At 35.1% G+C, this 13,941-nt stretch overlaps 1 long non-coding RNA gene across 1 annotated transcript in view; it reads left to right on the top strand.

The window, feature by feature from the left end:
* The window catches only part of LOC102178917, a 543,725-nt gene that overhangs the window by 5,732 nt on the left and 524,052 nt on the right, over positions 1-13,941 (top strand). Inside the window, exon 3 of the long non-coding RNA XR_001918944.1 lies at positions 4,027-4,111. This is a non-coding gene — a long non-coding RNA (uncharacterized LOC102178917). The remainder of the gene's footprint in view (positions 1-4,026; positions 4,112-13,941) is intronic.

Here is a 13,941-nt window from a genome sequence, read left to right as displayed (position 1 = left end):
TATAGGAAGACAAGTATGTTAAAGAGTGAGGTCATAGTTGATTATTTTTAATAATTAAAGCTGTCATATCCTGTTCATCTCCTGTCTACCACGCATTTTTACATGTATGATTTCTAACTCTGACTTCAGTTCTTTAAGTAAGGTTTTATTGTCCGCATTTTTCAAATGAGGAAACTAGTGTGAAGAGAAGGTATCAGTTGTGCAAATCATAGTTTAGGAAGTGACAAAATTAGGATTCTATCCCACTTATGGCTGGCCAATTCCTCAGGTTTATTCACTATTCTGCAAGGCCACATTGGGACCTAGAATGAGGTCATTATTTTATTTTTACCAAATTTACCAGACAAAAGATAAGGAGACTGGGCAAGTTCGTGGAAAAAACAACAAAGTCATCATGGTTTTACATGTTTTGGTGAAAGCACCCCACCAAGGGGTGATCTTTTGTTTGTTTGTTTATTTGCTGCCTGGGCTGTTTGTTGTGGTGTGCACAAAGCTGTCTAGTTGTGGCACGCAGGCTCTAAAGGGCACAGGCTTAATAGTCTCCATGTCTTGGCTTAGTTGTCACATGGGCTTAGTTTCCCCAGAGCATGTGGAATCTTAGTTCTCAGACCAGGGATTAAACCCATATCCCCTACACTGGAAGGCAGATTCTTAACCACTGGACCAGCATGCTAGTCCCAAGAGATGATCTTTGGAGTCAATCTGATTGTATTGTCTTTGTGCCTATAAAGGTTCAGAAAACTCTATTAGCCTTTTTGTTTCCTGGGAATCACTTTAATTCTAGACAAAAATTACTTGGAATAAATAAATTGTTTTTAATTATGTTCATTAAGGTTAACCAAAATTTAATTGCATGGTTCCATTAATATATCACTCCTTATTATGCTTTTCTGGTGAAGATTTTGTTGTATGTCTAACTAACCATTAATCTCCTAGTCCCTGTTGAAAGTATTGTCATTGTATGTCTATATAATCATAATTTTTTTTAAAAAAAAAAGCACATACTCTGCCTAGAAAGAGGGAAAGCATGCTATGAGGAAGTGTCCAAGAGTTCTTTAGAATAGTTACCTCATTAATAGGATCTCTGCACAGTATGAGAGGGATCTTTACCAACTTTAGCCCAGTTGAGAAGCAGTGCATAGATTCAGTCTGAGCCTGGTACATAAAACTTTAGATTAGAACCTTCCTCTAATGGTGCCGGCAGCCACGGATTAACCAGTGGAAGAATGTCTTGAAATAACTACCTCATTAATCAGTTAACAGATAGTACATGGAAACAATCTGAGGTTTATGTTTTGATATTCTGTAGCTATAGTACATCTCTCTTAACAGACACAAGAATCAGGATGAGAAAGGAAATGGAGAGGAAAAGTGGAACAGATTACCAGGACTGTAGCTTTTCCTTGGGAGTTGAATCTTACACATTTTGGGGAATTTGTTATATACAGCTTCTTTGTTGTTAATGTGAAAATGAATCTTAAGTAGCACAGATAATCTTAAGGTTAACAGATATCTTAAGAGTCAAGATGCTTCATCACATTCAGTATGTTTGGGTATCTGTTAAAGCAACATAAATGTGTATATCAAACTTTATTTCTGTTTGGCTAATCTTAAGTCTGTGAGAAGTAGATGGAATGTTCTATGTTGGCCACAGCTTTGTCATGGGTTTCTTTGTTTCTGTTAAAACAAACTCAGCATGATTTCTTTTGCAGTGGCAAAAGACATAAAAGAGCATGTTTCAGGGCTGTTTGCATTCAGTGAAGCATAGAAAGATGATGGCTACATGATTCACCCCCATAATTAGCACCATGGTGTTTTCTTTCATATGCATAACAGGAAACTCACATGGTTACCTTATAAAATAAGACATCTCATTTTATAAACATTTCGATATTTTTTGTTCTACCATTTGCATCCTAATCCCAAATAGTCCTTTGAAGTAGGGTAGAGTGGCTAAAAGAAGGGTTTTGAAATCAGATAGATTGGGTTCATATGCAAATAAATTGACCTTGAACCTCATTCTACACCTATAAAATATAACTACCTCACATGTATGGAGTTTTTAAATACTCCAAGCATGTACTACATTGTACTAGATTGAAGATATATAGCATTTAGAACATTGCCTATAATAGGTACTCAATAGATGGTAGAAATTGCAACTATACACTAACACAAAAAGACAGCAGAATTTTGAATTTTCAAATTATGTAATGGAGTACACTAATATCCACTTATTTTGTCTTTATTCATTGATCTGATTTTCCCTTCTTCAGAGAGCAAATAGTACAGCATTTTCTTTTAGTTTTGTTAAATAAATAGCTATACACATTCTGTATTTATAAGAATTCTGACAATTCCCCTTTCATACTTAAACGTTGTATCGCTTTTAAGTACTTAAAACCTAATTAGCGATATATTTTTTCTCTTTTTTCACTAGCCATGGAGAGAGAAGACATATTATGAACTAGGGATTTTTCTCAGAGACTTTGCAAAGATAAAATAGCCAAAAGAATAAGCAAATAATAATAAAATGATCCTTCATGGTTTACTAACCCACACAAGTAAAATGTCTACCAAAATATATCGGAAGGTTTAAACCTAAATTTTGTCCTGTTTTTTCAGTATCTGATTCTCTACTTGTCATTTTCACTAAATGTTTGGTTATTGCTTTCTTTGTAAATAAAGTTTAGTATTTTGAATTCATACCAAGACAAAGATATTTTCCCTTTCTTTTTTGAAGAGACAATGGGATTTCATGTAATTAATTTTTTCAAATTATTTCTTAGTTATGTTTGTTTAATTTTGACATTGATTGGCAGGAACCCACAACCCTAATGACATCATTCATATGCCATAAACTTCTCAGCAATTCCTAAGGTTACCCACATAGCTTCCAGTTATTGAAATGTGAGTTGACACTGGATATTTTTCTATCTCTACTTTCTTTTCCTATTTGCTAGTTCTTTGGATTGTCCTAACCTGGAATGTTTATAGAATTCATAATGTCTTTTTCATTGCCTTGATATCTTTACTAATGTCTAAACTGGAAATATCTTATACTGAATCACTGTAAAACATATATTAACTTTTCACATGTAAACAATACTGTTAATTGTTTTTGAAAGCAAACCAGAGAGATATGTTCTCAGCACTCTAGAACTGTAAGATATAATCTATTGATTTTTTAATAAGGAAAATGCCAAAGGAAATATAGTCATATATGACACAGTTTAGACCAAGAGAAGAGGTGCAGTGAAACTTAGAACTTAGCAGCTATAAACATGAAATAGTATAATTGAAACATCAATCCTTTGAGCTTTGTGACCATGTACTATTCAATATGCATTAACTGAAAATGAAATTTCATGTAGGCTAATAAATTAATAGGAACTTATTCCTCCGATATTATTACATAAACAAGTAGAAACTCTCTAATATTCATTAGATACTTCAGAAAACATGCTAAAAAGTCTCAAATAATGAAACTATGCAACAGGACAACTTTAGAGAGACATTATCTACTTCTAACAGTGTATATTTATTGTTGAATAACTGAAAGAAATTCTGTACTTAATAGATGGTATATCTGATGGATAACAGATATAGATGTCTGTTTGATAAGGTAGAAAACTTTTCTCAAAAAGTTTAAATTAGCCAGAAGTTTGGGAGAAATGCATTGAATTTATGTATCTAATAGATCATCTTCATTTGCTAAACACACAGTATAATTTTTTAAAAGCCTAGAAGAAAATAAACATAATCTTCCTTACTACATGTAACTGTTGAGTATGTTGTACAAGGTGTAGATAGTTCAAACCCACAGAAAATAGAGCAATGAGTAAGCCAAAGTCCCTGTCTTCATGTTATTCATATTCTACAACAGACACTGGCAATAGATTAGTAAAATTTATATAAATAATATGATTTCAGAAAGTGTGCTTTTACATTATAATTACTTTTATGCAAAAAAGTATGGTGGTGCAGCCATTCATTATATGTTCGTTTGTTTTTTTTTCTCACTAGATCAGCAACTACTTGAAGTCAAGGACTATATCATTCTTACAAATAAAACCTTCAGCAGTATATTGTGATCATTGACTGATACATGGTAAGTACTTAATAAATGTTTGGATAAATAAAAGGAGGAGGAAAGAAATTAAAAACAGATTCTAATAATTCAGTATATTCAACAATGTGAATATATTCAAGATTTAATTGGCTCAACTATTGAAGAAATGAATAGACTTTTAAAATATGAGTAAAATCATTCCTCTAAAGTATTCTTAAATTATTTAAAACATGAATTTTGAGAAGGTTAAGTTCCTTAAAACTAGTGTTCAAGTTATTGAATTGTCACTGTTTAGTAAACTCTTCAACCTCTTTGAGTCTCACTTTCCTTACCAATGAAATGGGAATGAACAATGCTTGTTATGTAATGAGATTATTATAGTCTCACAAATGATATAAATTGTGATCCTGCTTTGAAAAGTACAGAGTATTACAGTGAAAACAATAGCATGAATTCTGACAAACATCCAAAATAAGGACTACTTTCTCAGTTCTGGGAATACAGGCAGTAGTGAGTCATGAGTGTATATGCAGCAGGAAACTGGTTTTCTTTGAGGAGAAGGAAGTTCAATGCCAAGAGCTAGTAAATAGTCAGAATTAAATGGTCAGGAATAAAAAGCCACAGTGGGGGCAAACTTGAAAAGGAAAGTGGAGGCAACCATGAATCCTCAAGAATAGAGGCAGAAAGCAATCCAGAGTTGGGCAAACAGTTGAGTCAGGAAACACTAGAGAACAAAAAAACCTAGGTAATCTTGGTCCAGCATCACACTTAGATGCCTGTTAAAATGTAACTTGGTCTGATAACCATATATGTAACACAGAGATTGATCTATCCACTGAAAATATATTGGGTATTGGTGACATCAAAATATGTTTATATTTGTTTTTTGTATATAAACAAATAAATGTCCATATCCAAAATTATGCAGAACCCAGATTACCTAGTTTCTAATGAAGATTATATGTTAGTTCAAATATGTCTATCACATATGAATGCCTTTTCAATGCATGAATTTGCAGTCATTCTTGGAGTGGACATTAACACTTTTTGGTTATTTCTATAAATTGCTAAATATATTTTGACTTCCTAGAGATTTTAATGTGATTTTTTCAGCTTATTTGGAAATGCACATAATATGAAATAATATATTACAGTTGGTCATCAACACTTCACTAATTGTTTTATTCTTCAAAACATGTAGTAAAAATATACTGGTTAAAATTTCTATGAAAAATGATAATGCAAAAGAATCCTATGACTATGTTTGCAAAGATAATTTTTCTTTAAAACTTTGTATTTTTTTGCTTTTTAACTTTTACAGTGAAGTTTAATTTGATTAAAGAACTTTAATTCATGATTTTATTGTTTTTCTTTCTTGTATTTTGCTCATATTGAGAAATGGTGGTTCACTGTTGTGCTAGATTTTAAATTAATGCATATAAAACAAGAAATATTTAATTAGGGTCATCAATTTTCCACATATTATGGGTTTCTGTCACTGAGGAGAAATATAACTATTTTTACTGCATCAGCTTCACATATAGCAAGAATAATAGCAAGAATAACAACAACACATTTATAGAATGCTTCCCTTGTGCCTGCGCTTATACTTAGTCATGTAAACCTAGCGTTTACTCCTCCGTATTATGGCATTCACTATTATCAGGGAAGATTTCTATCCCTGGTGCTGAAACTGCTTTGTGTAGTCCTAGTGGTTGAAGAATGAAACAGTTTCTTTAGATGTACCCTTTCATTGAAGTTATGAACTAGATAAATGTTCATATCTAGAAGGAAGTATTAAATTTCATCTATGTTAATGTCTTGATGAATAATTTTCAAATCAATATATTCTGTTTATTCTGGCTATTTTATCTTTGGAAATTTTTTTTCCAGAGGATAATTAGTAGTTCAAAAAAAAGTTAGTACATAGGACATTGAGAAATCAGTGAATGTTCCAGATATCAAAACATATTAATACCCACCAAAGGCTTGACTTTGTTCATGTCAACTAGCATTTTGATTTAATGTGTCAAAATTAAAGGATTTGTTTTAGAAATAAATACATGCAATCAAATTCCCTAACTGTATTACAGCCCACTTGATTGCAGGTAGTTAGTGCTTATTCAACACTGAAAATAACTTAGAATTATGGTAAAATGGGCTTTCTCCAAGAGAATTGCTTTGTTAATCCTGAGTCAGGGTAACAAATCTGGGGACAGCTATGCTTTTATATGTTCCTGTAAATAGAAGTAGGTAAAATGTTGGTACAAGTTCTTCTTAGACAGGTAAGCCCAGAGTAAATACATTGGCCCTGCTTTGTTCTGACTATGTCACCTACATTTACGTGCCCACTTGGGGACTTTGGGAATCAAAGAAGTCTGTGCTGGGAAAGCAGCATCTGCCTCTGCTTGATGTGGCCAACCAATTTTGCCTTCATTACTAATAAAATCATAAATGTAATCTAAACTTTTTGTGTGTTCTCTCTTTTTGTGAAATTATACCTGACCTGAAAATACTGTGTTTGTGTGTGTTGGGGGATAGTATATAAAAGTTGAACATGAATGACATTAAACTAGTTATTAGTTTTATCCTACAAAATGTTGTGGTTTTTTTTTCCTGTGAATAACTTTGTTAGTAACAATAAATTTCCTTATTTTTAACTTTAAACTTCAAGCAAGAGTTTCAGGGTCACTCTTTTCAACCACAATAGTTCCTGTATTTTGTGCCTGAATGAGTTGATTTCTTTTACTGTTTTAGCAAGACTTGACTTTACTATATAAGCATCTTTTTCAGAGAATACTTCTATATTCCTTATCTCTGCAGTTGACACCGCCAACTCCTCTAGTTTACCTCTGCCATGTAACTGTTTAGCAGGTCCTACAAATACTAATTCCTGAGTATTTTTTAGGCTTGTCCGTCCTCTTATCACAAGTTCATATCCTTCTGGTACCTTCCCTTGATTATTGCAGTAATCAGAGTCAGTCTCCTTGACTCAGATCTCACTTCTGATCTGTTCTTTGCACTGACATCACAAAGATATTTTTAAATGAACTGAAACTGATTTTATGAAAAACATACACACATAAACACACACTTGAAATCCCTCAGTGATGTTCCTAATTATGTAAAATAAGAGGCATTTTATGATCAACCCCTGACCTTTCAACCCAGACTTATATCCTGTCACTGTTTCCCTTGTACATTATATCCCAGCTATTAATATTTCAAAATAATAATCCACAATATTCATGGAGCCCTCCCTGGGTCCCAGCCACTGTGTAAAATAATTTACTTATATTATGTCAGTTAATCCTCAAGAACTTTATTAGGTAGGTCCTATTATTATCCATACTTTATAGGTAAGGAAAGAGAAGTTAAAGTCTTCTCTTACTGATATATACATCTAAGAAGTAGAGCAGCTGGGACTTGAATCCAGGCAGCCTACCTCTAGTGTCTACAATGGCTTTCTTTTGCTAAACTTGGAGTTTCTAACCTTGACATTTCTGACAAGCCTCTGTGTCTTTCACATGGTCTTTCCGTTGTCTGGAAAGCCTTCCCCAACTGTTATCTGCCTATAGGACCAATGCTTATTCTTCAAGACTTGACTCCAGCTGTCCTTTCTTAGTGCAGGATGCTTGGGGCTGGTGCACTGGGATGACCCAGAGGGATAGTACCGGGAGGGAGGTGGGAGGGGGGTTCAGGATGGGGAACACATGTACACCCGTGGCAGATTCATGTTGATGTATGGCAAAACCAATACAATATTGTAAAGTAATTAGCCTCCAATTAAAAATAAATTTATATTTAAAAAAAAGAAAGTTGCTATCTTCCCAGATAGGGTTAAAGTCTTGGCACCCATGGCACCTTGCAAAGCTCAAGGAGACTTCAGGAGTTTAGTGGACAGAGTACAATTGTAATGTGAGACAGGCCTGTTTTGGATTCATGGCTCCATTGCATATTGGTTTTCTGACTTTAGGAAAGTCGCTTCAGCCCTCTGAATGTTAGTTTCTTTGGGGATTAATAATGTTTTCTCAGGGAGTTTCTATAAGGGATAAGTGAGTTAAGTTTATGAGGTGCATCTCCCACAATGACTAGAGCATATTAATAGCAAGAGTTCATTAGTTTCTTCAGTACCCTCTTCCACTGCAGCCCTCATAAACCTGCGTGTTGGTTGTTCGTGTCCTCACTTGCCTGTGAGCCACTTCCCCTTTCATTGGTGGCTCTGGCAGGCACTAGTGAAACGTGAAATGAGCAAATGAACAACTGAATGTTCAATACCTAGTGACATGATTACATGAGTTCTTTTGTTCATGTTGTGGCTTGAAAATTAGTATGCTTAAGAAGTAACAACTGGCAAAGAAGAGAAACTCTCTTCCTCATATAGTATCTATAACTTTTTCCTTCTAATAAAAACTGTGACTGTGATCTCTTTGAGTTTGTCTCAAATTTTATATAAAAAACACATACTGATCTCAGACCAGTATAACATTAAAAGATTATGTGATTTAAAAAAACTCAGTTAATAGTCTCATTGTCTTAGAATTGCATTCATCTCACATGCTAGTAAAGTAATGCTCAAAATTCTCCAAGCCAGGCTTCAGCAATACATGAACCGTGAACTTCATGATGTTCAAGCTGGTTTTAGAAAAGGCAGAGGAACCAGAGATCAAATTGCCAACATCCACTGGATCATGGAAAAAGCAAGAGAGTTCCAGAAAAACATCTATTTCAGCGTTATTGACTATGCCAAAGCCTTTGACTGTGTGGATCACAATCAACTGTGGAAGATTCTGAAAGAGATGGGAATACCAGACCACTTAACCTGCCTCTTGAGAAACCTGTATGCAGGTCAGGAAGCAACAGTTAGAACTGGACATGGAACAACAGACTGGTTCCAAATAGGAAATGGAGTACGTCAAGGCTGTTTATTGTCACCCTGCTTATTTAACTTATATGCAGAGTACATCATGAGAAATGCTGGACTGGAAGAAACACAAGCTGGAATCAAGATTGCTGGGAGAAATATCAATAACTTGAGATATGCAGATGACACCACCCTTATGGCAGAAAGTGAAGAGGAACTAAAAAGCCTCTTGATGAAAGTGAAAGAGGAGAGTGAAAAAGTTGGCTTAAAGCTCAACATTCAGAAAATGAAGATCATGGAATCCGGTCCCATCACTTCCTGGGAAATAGATGGGGAAACAGTAGAAACAGTGTCAGACTTTATTTTTCTGGGCTCCAAAATCACTGCAGATGACTGTAGCCATGAAATTAAAAGACGCTTATCCTTGGAAGAAAAGTTATGACCAACCTAGATAGCATATTGAAAAGCAGAGACATTACTTTGCTGACTAAGGTCCATCTAGTCAAGGCTATGGTTTTTCCAGTAGTCATGTATGGATGTGAGAGTTGGACTGTGAAGAAGGCTGAGCGCCGAAGAATTGATGCTTTTGAACTGTGGTGCTGGAGAAGACTCTTGGGAGTCCCTTGGACTGCAAGGAGATCCAACCAGTCCATTCTGAAGGACATCAGCCCTGGGATTTCTTTGAAAGAAATGATGCTAAAGCTGAAACTCCAGTACTTTGGCCACCTCATGTGAAGAGTTGACTCATTGGAAAAGACTCTGATGCTGGGAGGGATTGGGGGTAGGAGGAGAAGGGGATAACAGAGGATGAGATGGCTGGATGGCATCATTGACTTGATGGACATGAATCTGAGTGAACTCCGGGAGCTGGTGATGGACAGGGAGGCCTGGCGTGCTGCGATTCATGGGGTCGCAAAGAGTCGGACATGACTGAGCGACTGAACTGAATTGAACTTAGAATAGAAAAGAAGAACATATATATATATATATGTTGAAGAATATATATATATATATCTTCAAATATGTGATGCTGCTGCTTCTCTGAGACTACTTATTGTTTTATTTTTTAAAACATCTAATACCGTCTGATGTGTTGGTTCTAGCTCTCTATGATTAAGAGAAAAAAGTGTTCCAGAGACAGCTCCCCAAGGTTTTGAATCATGAGATATGAAAGTAAAACTCAAAGAAAGCAACCTTGGTAAACTGTCTGAGAACACTTCTTGTTAATGTTTCTTACATCAACTTATATCCATCCTTCCTCTTACATGTTTGATAGACATTCAAGCACTATGTATCTGTGAGCTTTTGAATTCAAACCGTTTAACCTTAGAAAATCCCCACAGATGAAAAGACACAGAAGGTCATTCTAAATGAACAAGTAAATGAACAAGAACAACTAAGAGCTCTACAGAATTAGAGATCATCATAGTTAGAGTCCAGACAGATTTAATTGCTTCCAGAGGAATTAAACCATAGATAATCAGGTGACAGATTGCAATTGATCATGATTTCTAAAAATAATTTTATGTAAATTACCTATGGAAACACATTACTATTTGAATTATTTGAAAAATGAATAGCAGGTTCTCAGAATAGCCTGACATATAAGTATATATAGTAAGAGCATGGGTTTAGGAGCAAAATTTTTATGAAATTACCTGTCATGATTTTTTCAGTAAGATTCTTCTATTCTGTTTTCTGAAAATATCCATTACATTCCTATTACAAACCTTGTAGGAAGTTAAAAGAAAGCCTCTTCTTTTCTTTTCTTTTCTTTTTTTTTTTTTGCTTCCTTGAAGTTCCTGCTGTCCAGTTCTAGGAGTTAAAAATAGTCAGAAAACCTCATCTTTAGTTCTAGAACATTTGAGTGCAGGGCCAAGACGGGCTGTGAAGTGTTGAACTTCCTGATCTGAGTTCCTTTCTCCTGATAGAGTCCCATTATCCCTTATCTGATACATGCCTTGAGGAAAATGAAAGATGAGATAGAATGCACCCAAGTTCTTTTCTTAAGTATATAAAAGGTCATTAAAATAACAGAAGAAACACAAAGCATCTACAGATGCAAAAATGCACAATCTCAGTTCTCAAAGAGTTTATGTTCTAGTATTATGTCAATCTCTCTTTTTATTAATAGAAGCTCAATTTTTAGGTAGGTTCCTGGGTTCCTGCGCTAAAGGTTGTACTTCTTAGCTTCTTTGCAATTACTATGTCAAGAGACCATGAGTCAATTAAATGTGAGCAGAAGTGAGGTGTTTAACTTCTAAGACATGCCTTTAATGGTATGTCCCCTCTCCCCTTTCCAGTGGTTAGTGGGTCTGTTAGCAAGCTGTCTTAAGACATGCAGATGAAGGCAAGGTGACATGCTAGTCAGAGAGAAACAATAAGAAGCCTGATCCTCTGATGACTTCGTGAAACAGAACTACTTCCGTTGCTCATGAAACAATACCAGCTTGGACTGTTAAGTGTAAAAGAAATAAACTTCCATCTTATGAACTTACCATTAGATTAGACATTTACAACATTAGTCATAGCTATATCTTAATTAATCTGACAGGTTTAATTAAGGATTGTAGTAAAAGTGACAGAATTCACTAGAAAGGCTATCACTAGACAGGATTCTCATAAGTTTCCTATTTTTTTTTTTTTTTGGAGAAAGTATTATTCTAGACTTGAGGTAAGACTAGAAAATTGCAAAAGAGCACAGAATCATTTACTTCCAACTTTATAAATGCACTTCAAAAAGATATCTATGCTATTGAAATTATGTATGTACATACATATTTATGTTACTGAATTTGATAAAATAAAGACAACATCCCAGTCCTTAATCTAATGTAAATTAAGGAATGAGGAACTCAAAATGTAAGAATAGCTTTTTTTGTGTCATCTATTGTGTTCTTTTTCTGGGAGTAAAGCCAAGATTTATAATAGGAGGAATTGCCCTCTATGAGGTAAAATTGATGAACATTGTAACATTTCAAATTGCTTCTGGCTTTTCTTGATTTCTTATGGATCTGTCTAAACTTCTTATGTAGTAATACTGGTTTATAAGTAGTGGTCAATAGTATTGTTCAAAATTGATTCTTTTATGTTTATTGAGCATACAGAGTATACAGGGCAGCATGCTAGGAGTTAAAGATTCAAAGGTAAATAACTTGGCTCCTTGCATCAGGGAGCTCATGTCTGATGGAGGAGACAGAATATTAATAATTATAAAACAATGATAAGAAGTAGTATGAAGGGAACATAAATAAACAGACCTAGTCAGACCAAGGTGAAGAAAGATAGGAGGTCTTCTTAAAGGAAAAAATAACTGAACTGAGTCTTAAAGAAAGAGTAGATATCATCCATGTGATGAAAGAACTTGGATGAAGTCACTGCAGTCCATGGGGCTGCAAAGAGTTGGCCACTGCAGAACATGCATAGAAAATAATTGTTTTGGGAGGATATGGCATGTGTGATGGCCTACATGTAGCTATAACATACTGAGAAGAAGGTGTCTGAGAGACACTTAAGAGATGAAGCTGAAGATGGATGAAGAACTGAGGCTATGAAGAGCCTCTATATCTTGTTGAAGTATGTGAATTTTATTCCTGATTTCAGTTGAGAACCATTGACTTCCTCGCCACCCATGGAATAAGCATTCTCAAATATGCATTTTAGAAAATCAGTTTGACAGCAGTAAGGAGATGAATTGGAAAATGCAAGCCTAGAAGTAGACAGATCAGGTAGGAGACTATGAACAAGTCTAATGCGATATTAGGAAGAGTAGAAAGACTGTGTGATCTTGTTTATGGAGACTTAAATGAAAATGTACATACGTTGTGGTAGAATTAACAAGACTTGATGGCTTATTGAATAAGGATGGATGAGGTGGTGAAGAACTAAAGGAGGGGGAGGATTCAAGGTCACTCACGGGATTCTTGATTGAACTAATAGTGTCTTTCATAACCATAACATATCCAAGAAATAGAATCTGAGCAGGTTCTATGGTAGTTCATATTTAGAGGTTTGATAATTTTCACATTTTGCTAAGTTGGAAGTGACTGTGGAATATCCAAGTGGAGCTGAAGATGGGCAGTTATCTACATCAGATCTGGAGCTCAAAGAGTTAACTAGGCTGGGACTTGGATAGAGAGGAGATTCTGGAAATTAATGTGGTAGTTGTTGTTAGAAGCTGAGGGACTTCCCTGGTCCACTCACAAAGGCTCCACACTCCCAGTGCAGGGGGCCTGAGTTCGATCCCTGCTCAGGGAACTAGATCCCACATATCGCAACTGAAGACCAAAGTTCCCATGTGCTGCAACTAAGATGTAGTGCAGCCAAATAACTAAACAAGTGTTTTTTTAAAAAACAGATGATATGCCTGGATGGGAAGTTTTTATATTAGGGTAAGCAACAATGATTCAGAATAGGAAACATGGAGCTGAAAGCAAACCCACTTTTAAATCCTGTGACAACTTAGTCTTTGGGAAAATAGCCAACTTCCACTTGAATACATTTCAAGAGAAGCAATGCCTCCACAGAGGAAAGGAACTTTTAATTAAAGCAAAGAAATGAAATGAATATCCTATAATGTTTCTGGAAGTCACAGTGGAAAAGTTGGAGAGGGACGAAAGTTTGGTTCAGAAGTAAGGCACAGAGAGGTATGCAGATAAGAGAGTGGAGATGTTTCCAAAAAGGCAAGATTATTTTGCAGTTGCTTGTATGTTCCCTGATAGTTTTTAGGGAGATATAACCAAAGGGCCTCCAAGGGAGTAATTACAGTGCCTCCAAAGATATCCTATTCTCTGTCCACAGAGTACAGAATAAGTTAATTTCCTAGAAGCCTTACTGCAGGAAGGAATTAACTGTTTTGACTCAAGGCAGGAAACTCTGTGTCAATAACAGCAAACCTATCTCTGATGTCACTGTAGGGAATAGAATAATTTCACTTTGAAAATAAAGTAAAATATTTTCTACAAATAGTACTGACTCAGTGTCAATTTTAGGGCTCATCTTATAA

Source organism: Capra hircus, chromosome 12 (genome assembly GCF_001704415.2).
Source record: "Capra hircus breed San Clemente chromosome 12, ASM170441v1, whole genome shotgun sequence".
Taxonomy (NCBI): Eukaryota; Metazoa; Chordata; class Mammalia; order Artiodactyla; family Bovidae; genus Capra; species Capra hircus.
This window is presented reverse-complemented; position numbering and strand designations above follow the sequence as displayed.